Below are 11,557 nucleotides of genomic sequence, written 5' to 3' on the forward strand. Positions count from 1 at the left end.
CGCCCCACACCGCCGAGTGCAGCCATAGCCCCTGACATGGGCGGCGAGCTGCGCGTCTACGTCAACATCCCAGGCCTCAACAGGGCCGCTTCGCAAGACCTCTTCTAGTCGTCCTGCTAATAAGCACATTTCATATATATAATTTTGACACACAAATTCACCATTTCTTGAGATGTGTCCATCTATTCTTGCTAAGAATGATCGAATATTTGATTGATAACCATAAAAGAGATTGTGACTAATCATTTGTTTATTTTGCAGAAAAGTGCGCAAAGGCACTATAAACTTCATGATTCCGACATCGAGGATAACAATAAGAGTCAAGGGCAGGAAAGAAGAAGAGGAACAAAACAAGGAGCTAGAGAGAATAAGAAAGGACTTGGGTGAGAAGAAGTAAGCAAAGGGGCAAGAGGGACTTTCTTGTGAAGGAAGAAGAAAAGGAGAAGGGCCAATCTAAAAATTGCACATTTGATCGAGGGGATCTAAATCCCTAGCATCATCCTTCTTTCTGCTGGAGCCTGGCATCTCCATCTCCCTCACCCACCTTCTCCACCATCGGCCGCCGCCGCGGACAGGCCGACACGGTGGTGCACCAACCAACACCACCCATCCTCGCCATCTCCATCACCCACCGCTGCACCATCCACCACCATCCATCCACATCGTCGCCACCAGTGCCGCATCACCACCACCATCTCCAGCGCCACCCACGAGCGCCGCCACTCACGCGACCCGTCAGACGGGCGTCTGACTGCTCGCGCCACTTCTTCCTTCTCTCTGTTGCTTCTCTTCTTCTTCCCCTCGCTGCTCCTCCACCTCTCTTCTTCTTCGAAAAACTGCTGCTGCTGCTCTCTCTCTAACTTCCCCACATCTATGTTGTTCTTCTTGCCCAAACCTTGTTGTTGCTCCTTCTCTGAACCTACTGCTGCTACTCCACTTCCTCTACTCCACTTTAAACATATTGTGATATGAAGCATTTTCATTCTGACCATAACCTTGTTTCTTCCATCTCTTACATGTTAGATAGTCATTTGTGTTCATTTCCATTTTGTCGATAATGTTCGTGTTAGCATTTTATTTTCTCAAGCATTACGAAAATATCAAAAAGACAGTGAGTAAAATCTTTATTTTCCTGTTTTCATTACTAGTTTGTGTGACTTAGTTTTAGTTGAGTGCAATTGTCGTCACCTAGTCTGATGCGGAGCATCCTTCGGTCATCCCCATGGATCTACCATCGTCTCACCAAGCACCAAGAGGACCCATGACAAGAGCACGAGCTAGAGCTCTCGAGACCTAGGTGACTTCTCTCCTTAGTGATATCTCATATGATCCTCACGAGACATGGCTACTACCTAAGTCCGGAATGTTGTGTATGATTAGGTACCAAGAGGACCCTCCCGAGGATGCACATGAAGATGGTCAAGCCCCCAAGTCCATGGAAGAAGAGAACCAACGTAGGAAGGCGAGGACACCTTCCAGTCACCGGACATCCGGCCAGGGCCCCGGACATCCGACCCCTCGAGATCTTCCCCACAGCTAGGAGCGTGCAACAGAAGCTACAGGGCCCAGACATCCGACGTCCAGCCCGGACATCCGGCCCACCGCCCCGGAAATCCGGTCACAAGCCCGGACATCCGGACACGCCGTCCAGAGAGGACATAAGGCTGCCCCGACGGCCCGGACATCCGGCCTTCACCCCGGACCTCCGGCGCCTCCCGAAGCCCCAGACATCCGGCCCCTCCGCCCGGACATCCGGCCCCGTCCATTCAGAGAGCATCAAGGCCAACTCCACCAGCCTGGACATCTGGCCCCTCGCGAGTGCCCGGACATCCGGCCCGACGCCCGGACATCCAGCCCCCTCCTGCCTGCATGCAGCACATCCAGGCTGTGGCCCATGTACCCCGTAGACTATATATACTCCCCCTCCACCTATGTTTTAGGGTTAGCATTGGTTTAGCTCATTTGAGATAGAGCATTTCTCATCCGTACCAGATCTACTCCTCGTGAGGGACCGCACCTCTTCAGAGAAGATCCACCTGGATTCAAGACCTCCATCCGGAGAAGACAATTAAGACCTCCTCACGGAGAAAAACGGTTACTCTTGTATCATCCCTTGTTGACTTTGGATCTCGCGTTACTTTGTGCCTCGATGATCTAGTACTTGTGTGATCATATTCGTGTTGGCTGAGTGTTTCTCTTGTTTTCCCCCGTGATTTCCCTCGCGTTCTTCCGCGCGTTCTTGATTTTCCTCGTACGGATCCTCTCCAAACGTGAAAGATCGGCCCCATAGGGTTCCGCCCTACATCATCTTGGTATCATGAGCCACGTTGATCATGTTTTTGGAGCCCCTACCCCGTGTTTTCTAGCTTGATTTTGTTGTTTTCGTCCTAAATCCGAAAATCCTCACCAAAAAATAGCCCCAATTTTTTTTTGTGATTTGTTGGTGTGATGAAGTTTTGTTGGATTTGATCCATGGATCTGCTTTGCATCGAGCGGATCTAGCTTTTCCCCATCTCTCCCGCAATTTCCATCCACAAATTCGTCCGAATTTTGCCCCGGAGTTGCCCTTTTCCCGTAGAGTTCATCCTGTTCGGCCACGATCCAGGCGCCTGGACTTCTGTCCGTGTGCCCGGACATCCGGTGTCTTGGACATCCCGCCACTGGCCCGGACATCCGGCCCCTGGTGGCAGCAACTCCATCCCTCCGCGCCATTTTCTGCCTAGTTTCACCAAATTTTGCCCCGGTGCCCACGCATACTTCTGCATACTACCACCACTTTCCACAAGCACCACCACCGCTCACCGCTACCTCCTATGACGATTTTGACACATTTTGGTCTCTGAGATTTTGGGTTGTGGTTCCCGTGTCCTATTGTGTTTCGGCTATATAGATACGGTTCAACGTCAACATCACCACCACTCATCTTCGCAGAGGACTCATCATCGCCAAGGACGGTAACTTCGTCGACATCTTTGTCATACCTTGCAATTGCATTGATAACTGCATGGCCTTACATTTGCGTAGCTTACCCATCGAGACTAGCCATTGAGTATTGCCAGCAACGTGGCTTGTGCACATTAGTGATCATACTCCATAACATACATACCATACCATAGTGGTGCATATCTTGGCATCATCTTTTGTGTCACAAAGTTGTCGTAGCATACACAATTGCTATCTTGGTTCATGAAGTTTTGCATGAGAAAAGAGCTCAAAAGTGAAAGAGTGGCACACACTTTTAAGCAAAGAGGGAAAGATAAGCAAAGAGCTTATAAGCAAGAACCATAGCATCATACTACATTAAGATTGTCATATCCGATCATCTTGGATCATATCACCGAAATACCATACATATAGCATACGTGAGATAGAGGTCGTTGCACTTTTTCCTAGTAGGTTGTGCACAAGTTCTATTGTGCAATCATGCTAGCGTCTCTCGTGTATTGTGCAACAAGAGCATTTTCGTGGATTCCACATTTTGGCTCACTTTTGGTTTGCACAATCTCACTTATCTATTTGCATGTGTGTTTCCATGTACCTCTACTTGTTTGGTCTACTTGTTGCATTTGCAAATTTGTGAATCTTTTCCAACATTATTGAAGCTCACTTACAATTGCATCAAATTTTGTGCCACCATCCTAACCAAGCTCCACCATAAGCTTTTACTTGTGTAGGTGTGAAAACCGACAAGATTTGGTAACAATTGTGCTATTTCATTGTCCGCATTTGAGTGATCTCGATTCATTGTCAACATCGGTCAAGGTACATTGGGTATAAGTTATTCTCTTTCTTCTACTCACATTTTTGCTTGCAATGATGGATAGGCCAAGTTCTTCTACCAACCCACTCTTCATCGAGCAAGACGACGGCATGTCATCATTCGTCACCAAGAGCCACCTCTTTGGTGCACAACGAGTGTTGCATCAAGAGCAACAAGCGATGACCGACCACATCGACAACCTCGCCACCGACTTGCGACTCTCCGAGCAACGTACAAGGGACTACTTCGACAACAAGCTCGATGCTCACAAGCAAGAGAAGGATGCAAGAATGGACAAGACCCGCGCCTTGTTGGTGAACCGTCCTCCTTCAACTTCTTCATACTCAAGACGGAGCCGCTCAAGTCGACACTCCGATGACACCTTCTCCGGCTCAAGTACACCGACATCGAACACTCTTCGACGAGCCACGCGTCAAGACCGTCATGCATCCCGCAATCCTCTACACGACAAGCATTCACAAGAGCAAGTCGATGAGCAAGTACTTCATCCTCAACCACACCAAGTTGCTTTTGCACAAGCTCAAGAACTACAACGTCAACGACACCAAGAGGAAGAACGAGCGCGTCTACATCAAGAGGAACAAGACGCCGAGGCTCAATGTCTTCAACAACAACAACGTGAAGCACAAGCTCTTGAGGCGCAACGTGCCCTTCAAGAATCAAGTCGAGCAATCGCCAACCGCAACCGAGATCGGCGCAATCAAGAGGAAGCACTTCAAGAAGAAATCCAAGAGCGGAACTACCAACCGCGAGTGCAACGTCAAGTTCCTCAAGCTCCTCCACAAGCTCGACAAGTTCCACCTCAACCTCAAGTTCAACAAGAGTAAGTTAATCATGGACTTCCCCCACGCCAAGAGCAACATGAGGATGATTACCCTCCACGTCAAGGGCGTCATCATCACCATTGACCACAACACAATGAAGAGCAATGCTACGGCAAGCTAAAATTCACAATGCCCAAGTTCAATGGAAGCAATGATCCCGAAGAGTACCTCTCATGGTCATTGAAGGTCGACAAAATCTTTCGTTTGCACAACTATGAGGAAGAGAAGAAGATCGCTATGGCATCACTTGAGTTCCAAGACTATGTGCTCATATGGTGGGAACAAGTCCTTGAGCGCCGAGAAGCAAGAGGTGAACCACCTATCACCACTTGGGCTCAAATGAAGGATGTCGTGCGAGCATGTTTTGTGTCCACCTACTACAACCGCGATCTCTTCAAGAAGCTCCAACTCCTCAAGCAAGGAACAAAGAGTGTTGAAGAATACTACAAGGAAATGGAGATAGCCATGATTCGAGCCAATGTCACGGAAGATGATGAGCAAACTATGGCACGTTTCTTGAATGGACTCAATCATCCCATCAAGAAGATCGCCGACTTCCAACCCTACTCCAACCTCATTGAGCTCGTGCATCAAGCTACCAAGACGGAACGTCAAGTGCAAGATGACTTAAAGTACGCCAAGTACTCGTCCAAGACCTACGGCTTCTCCAACACCCAAGCTTCAACGAATCCTCCAATTTCTACCTCAACCAAGCCATTTACAAGCAATGACGACAAGTCAAGTTACAAGAAAACTTCGACAAGCTCAAGTCGTCCTCCTCCTACTACAAGCAACTTCAAGCCGCGCGCTTCATCATCCACTCCGACCGATGAGACCGTCAAGACAAGCTCCTTCAAGTGTTTCACTTGCGGCGGCCGAGGCCACAAGTCCTTCGAATGCACAAACAAGCGCACCATGATCCTCAACGATGATGGAACATATGACTCCATGAGTGAAGAGGAGATGGAAGCCCTTGAGCAAGTGGCCATGCACCGACTCGTGAACGAGGATGAAGATGATCAAGTCTTTTGTGATGAGGATTCGAGCCCCGCTCTCGTTGTCTCCAAAGTCTTGACTCTTCAACATTAACAAGAAGAAGACCAACGATGCCACATCTTCCACACAAAGGCCGACATCAATGGAAGGTCTGTCAAGTTCATCATCGATGGAGGTAGTTGCCACAACTTGGCAAGTGGAGAACTATGGTCCAGGCTTCAATTGGTCAAGATGAAGCACCCGCACCCATACAAAGTCCAATGGATAAGCGACTCCGGCACTATACAGTTGAGCGTATGGTCCAAGTCTCCTTCAAAATTGGTGCATATGAGGACACTTTGGAGTGTGATATCGTCCCGATGTCCATTTTCCACCTCCTTCTTGGTAGGCCTTGGCAATTTGACCGCGGTGTCATCCACAACGGGCGTACCAATCACTATAGCTTCACGATGAAAGGGAAGGAGTATGTGCTGCGACCTATGTCTCCTAGTCAAGTGATAGCCAACAAGCAAGCCACCCATCATGGAGAGAAGAGTGAGAAAGTGATCCACCAAAAAGAGAGTGAGAGCCACAAGCCAAAACCGAGTGCCTCCACGATGAGCGACAAGAAAAACTTAGTCCTATTTGCCACCAAAAATGAGATGAGAGAAGTGTGTGAGAACCCATCGAGTGTTATGCACTTTGTCCTTGTGTGCAAGGATGGAGAACCAAAAACTAACACCTCTCACGATCTACCTTTAGTGTTTCAATCTCTTTTGCAGGAATTCCAAGATGTTTTCCCCGATGAGCTACCTCCGGGTCTACCTCCTCTATGAGGCATTGAGCATCGAATTGACCTCATCCCCGGAGCACCCCTACCAAACAAAGCTCCATACCGCGTCAACCCCGAAGAAACTAAGGAGATCCAACGGCAAGTACAACAACTAATCGACAACGGTCATGTACGTGAAAGCTTAAGCCCTTGTGACGTTCCCGTTATACTTGTGCCCAAGCAAGACGATAGTTTTCGCATGTGCTCGGATTGTAGACCTATCAATGCTATTACCGTTCGTTATAGGCATCCCATTCCTCGCTTAGATGATATGCTTGATGAACTTAGCGGTGCCACCATTTTCTCAAAAATTGATCTTAAAAGTGGCTATTATCAAATCCGCATACAAGAAGGTGATGAATGGAAAACCGCTTTCAAAACCAAATTTGGCTTGTACGAGTGGTTGGTTATGCCTATGGGTTTATCGGAAGCTCCCGGTACTTTCATGCGTCTTATGCATTTTGTGCTTCGACCTTATATTGGAGTGTTTGTTGTGGTTTACTTTGATGATATTCTTGTGTTTAGCAAATCCATGAAAGAGCATCTAAAGCATGTTAGGGCTGTTTTGCAAACGCTTCGCAAGGAACGTCTTTATGCCAACATGAAAAAGTGCACGTTTGGTGTTGACAAGCTTGTTTTCTTGGGTTTCGTTGTCTCTTCCAAGGGTGTCCATGTTGATGAATCTAAAATTGAAGCAATTAAAACTTGGCCCCAACCCACCAATTTGCAACAAGTGCGTAGCTTTCTTGGCCTTGCAGGTTTTTATCGTCGCTTTGTGAAAGATTTTAGCACTATTGCCGCTCCTTTGCATGCCTTGAGTAAGAAGAATGCTCCTTTTGTTTGGGGATCTTTGCAATCCACCGCTTTTGATGAGCTCAAGTCTTTGCTTACTCATGCTCCGATTCTTGCTTTGCCCAACTTTGACAAAACTTTTGAGGTTCATTGTGATGCAAGTGGTACCGGAATTGGCGGAGTTTTGATGCAAGAAAAACGAGCTATTGCATATTTTAGTGAAAAACTCTCCGGTGCTCAACTTAACTATCCCATTTATGACAAAGAATTGTATGCTTTAGTGCGTGTGCTATATGTTTGGGAGCATTACCTTAGACCTCATGAGTTTGTCGTCCATACCAATCATGAAACACTTAAGTACTTAAAAGGTCAAACTAAGTTGAACAAGCGTCATGCCAAATGGACTGAATTCATTGAATCTTTCCCCTATGCGATCAAGTACATTAAGGGTAAGGAAAATGTAGTTGTGGATGCACTTTCACGCATATGCACTCTTGTCACTAAACTTGAGTTGAATGTTATTGGTTTTGAGCACATAAAAGACTTGTATGCTAATGACCCATCTTTTGCTACTCCTTATGCTAAATGTTTGACGCATACATCTTGGGAACGATATTACATCAAGGATGATTATCGTATGAGAGCTAACAAACTTTGCATTCCCAAGTCTTCTCTTCGTTTCCTCCTTTTGCAAGAGGCTCATGGAGGCGGACTCATGGGACACTTTGGACGTGACAAGACATTCGCCACGCTCTCCAATAACTACTTTTGGCCCAAGATGTTCCGCGACGTCTCACGCTTCACCAACCGATCCTCTACATGTCACAAAGCTAAGTCTAGAGTTCAATCCCATGGTCTTTACATGCCTCTTCCTATTCCTTATCAACCTTGGGAAGACATTAGCATGGATTTCATACTTGGTTTTCCTAGAACTCAAAATGGAAAGGATTCCGTGTTTGTTGTTGTGGACCGATTTTCCAAGATGGCACATTTCCTTCCTTGCAACAAGATAGACGATGCTTCACATGTTGCCAATCTCTTTTGTAGGGAAATCTTGCGACTCCATGGAGTACCAAAGACAATCATCTCCGACCGCGACGTCAAGTTCTTGAGTTACTTTTGGAAGACGCTATGTGCCAAGCTCAGAATCAAGCTTTTCTTCTCATCCGCATTTCCTCAAACCGACGGCCAAACGGAGGTGACAAACCGTACGCTCTCCACTCTACTTCGCGTGTTGATCAAGAAGAACATCAAGGAGTGGGAGGAGTGTCTACCCATCGCCGAGTACGCCTACAACCGTGCAAGACATTTGACGACCGGCAAGTCCCCCTTCGAGGTCGTCTATGGCTTCAACCCGTTGTCCCCATTGGACATTCTACCTCTTCTACTACAAGAGTGCACCAACATGGATGCGAGTGCACGCGCAAGCTACATCAAGAAGATGCATGAGGATACAAGGCACACCATTGAGTGCCAAGTACAACGACTAACGACCAAGCTCAACATCAACAAGCAACCCATGATATTCAACATCGGACATCTCGTGTGGCTACACCTTCACAAGGACCGCTTCCCCAACAAACGCAAGTCCAAACTTCTCCCTCGAGCCGATGGGCCCTTCAAGGTGCTAGTAGGCTACAACAACAATGCTTACAAGATTGATCTCCCACACGAAAAGTACAACATGAGCGACATCTTCAACGTCATCGAACTCTCCCTGTATCATGGTGATGAGGATTTATGATGCGGAGCATCCTTCGGTCGGATCTTTCCCAAGAGAGGGGAGACGATGCGGAGCATCCTTCGGTCATCCCCATGGATCTACCATCGGCTCATCAAGCACCAAGAGGACCCATGACAAGAGCACGAGCTAGAGCTCTCGAGATCGAGGTGACTTCTCTCCTTAGTGATATCTCATATGATCCTCATGAGACATGGCTACTACCTAAGTCCGGAATGTTGTGCATGATTAGGTACCAAGAGGACCCTCCCGAGGATGCACATGAAGATGGTCAAGCCCCCAAGTCCATGGAAGAAGAGAACCAGCGGAGGAAGGCGAGGACACCTTCCAGGCACCGGACATCCGGCCAGGGCCCCGGACATCCGGCCCCTGGAGATCTTCCCCACAGCCAGGAGTCTGCAGCAGAAGCTACAGGGCCCAGACATCCGGACCACCGCCCCGAAAATCCAGTGACAAGCCTTGACATCCGGACACGCCGTCCAGAGAGCACAGAAGGCTGCCCCGACAGCCCGGACATCCGGCCTTCACCCCGGAGCTCCAGCGCCTCCTGAAGCCCCAGACATTTGGCCCCGTCCATACAGAGAGCAGCAAGGCCAATTCCACCAGCCCGGACATCCGGCCCCTCGCGAGCACCTGGACATCCGGCCCCCTCCTGCCTGCGTGCAGCGCATCCGGGCCATGGCCCATGTACCCCATAGATCCCCCTCCACCTACGTTCTAGGGTTAGCATCGGTTTAGCTCATTTGAGATAGAGCATTGCTCATATGTACCGGATCTACTCCTCATGAGGGACCGCACCTCTTCGGAGAAGATCCACCCGGATTCAAGACCTCCATCCGGAGAAGACAATCAAGACCTCCTCACAGAGAAGAACGGTTACTCTTGTATCATCACTTGTTGACTTTGGATCTCGTGTTACTTTGTGCCTCGATGATCTAGCACTTGCGTGATCATATTCATGTTGGTTGAGTGTTTCTCTTGTTTTCCCGCGTGATTTCCCTCGTGTTCTTCCGCGCGTTCTTCGTGTTCCTCATAGGGATCCTCTCCAAACGTGAAAGATCGGCCCCATAGGGTTCCGCCCTACATCATAGTCCCTGAGGAGAAACGACATCTATTGTTTGTGGGCGATTTACTCGCTATATTTACGGTTGATCATTTTGGCGCCGTTGTCGGGGACTAGCATCGAGCGATTATGTTAGCTATATACTAGGTTTATTTCAGTTTCATGTTTAATTCATTGTGTATTTATTTTATATTTTTCCTTGTTGTTGCTTCAGCTTATTAGGATACTAACATTCTGACTAGTATTTACTGTTTATGAGTGTGTGTAGGAAATCTGATCTATTTGCAGGTTGATTGATAGTTACACTTGGTGGAGATATGGTGATGCTTCATGATGTTTGCATGCCAAGCAGCCAATGCTATTTCACAGGGCCACTTTGGCCGTCTTTTAAGGCGGAAAATTTTGAGCTAAAGCCTGGTCTTATTGCTTTGGTTCAACAACATCAATTTGGAGGGTTGCCTACTGAAGATCCTTACGAGCACTTGCTCCGAGTCCTGGAGTATTCAGATACAGTAAAGTACCATGGAGTTCGTCAAGATGTTATCAAGTGCATGTTATTCACATTCTCTCTCGGAGATGATGCTCGTGCTTGGTATCGATCCTTGCCATCAAGATCATTCGGTTGGAACGAGATATCACGAGCTTTCTTGGATAAATATTTCCCACTACACAAGCAGTCTGCAATTCAAGATGAGATCTTCAATTTCGTCCAGCGTGAAGGTGAGAGCTTGTATGATGCTTGGGAGAGATACAAAACCTTATTCAGGAGATGTCCTAATCATGGGCTCGAGAGATGGTTAGAGCTGCAGATATTCTATAGAGGGTTGACTTTGGACACTCGAGCTTACGTCGATATGGCAATAGGTGAAGCTATTACAAACAAGACACTTGATGATGCCTTTTTTGCTGATTGAGAGCATAGCTTTCCACCAACTTCGGTGGTACAGTGAGAGACCCAACTCAGATTTGTTGGTTTGCTATCACCACACTTCACCTCAGCAAGAAGGTCTTACACAAAAGCCAGAACCAGTTTCTCCGTGTGACAAGATTGAGCTTTCATAGATTATCTTTGACGATGATAACACCAGCCTAGTTGACACACACATTGCAGATCATATGGATACTAGTGTTCGAGGTTCAGTTTTGCATTGTGATGATTCTTCTGTGGATGAACCAGAGCTGCAGTTAGTTACCTTTGATATTGAGGAGTCACCTCTGGTTGATATAGACCATGTGCTTCCTGAACCAGACATGGAGAAGTTCACCTTTGATGACATTAGCCACATTGATTCCTCAACACTTGAGCCTAAGATGGAAACCTTTATTGTTGATTATGATGAGGTTGCTCTAGATGTCAAGAAGCCAAGCTCTAATATTTCACTTGTTGACACGAGTCCGGTGGAAATTTCTACTACCATGCCTTCCATAGTATCTTCCACTAAAGTAGTCCTAAAACTTATCTCATATCATCCCATGTATTATCTCAACTTTCTTGACAAGTTATGTCATATTGTTGATATTACCTATGCACCATATGAATTGATGATAC

The 11,557-nt window shown here is 47.3% G+C and overlaps 1 non-coding gene across 1 annotated transcript; it reads right to left on the reverse strand.

The window, feature by feature from the left end:
• Positions 1–10,690: 10,690 nt before the first annotated feature.
• LOC123163334 (small nucleolar RNA R71) lies at positions 10,691–10,795 on the reverse strand. Its single transcript, XR_006481852.1, has one exon. It is a non-coding gene; the product is annotated as a small nucleolar RNA R71 (small nucleolar RNA).
• Positions 10,796–11,557: the final 762 nt, after the last annotated feature.

The sequence above is a fragment of the Triticum aestivum genome, chromosome 7B, assembly GCF_018294505.1.
Source record: "Triticum aestivum cultivar Chinese Spring chromosome 7B, IWGSC CS RefSeq v2.1, whole genome shotgun sequence".
NCBI lineage: Eukaryota > Viridiplantae > Streptophyta > Magnoliopsida > Poales > Poaceae > Triticum > Triticum aestivum.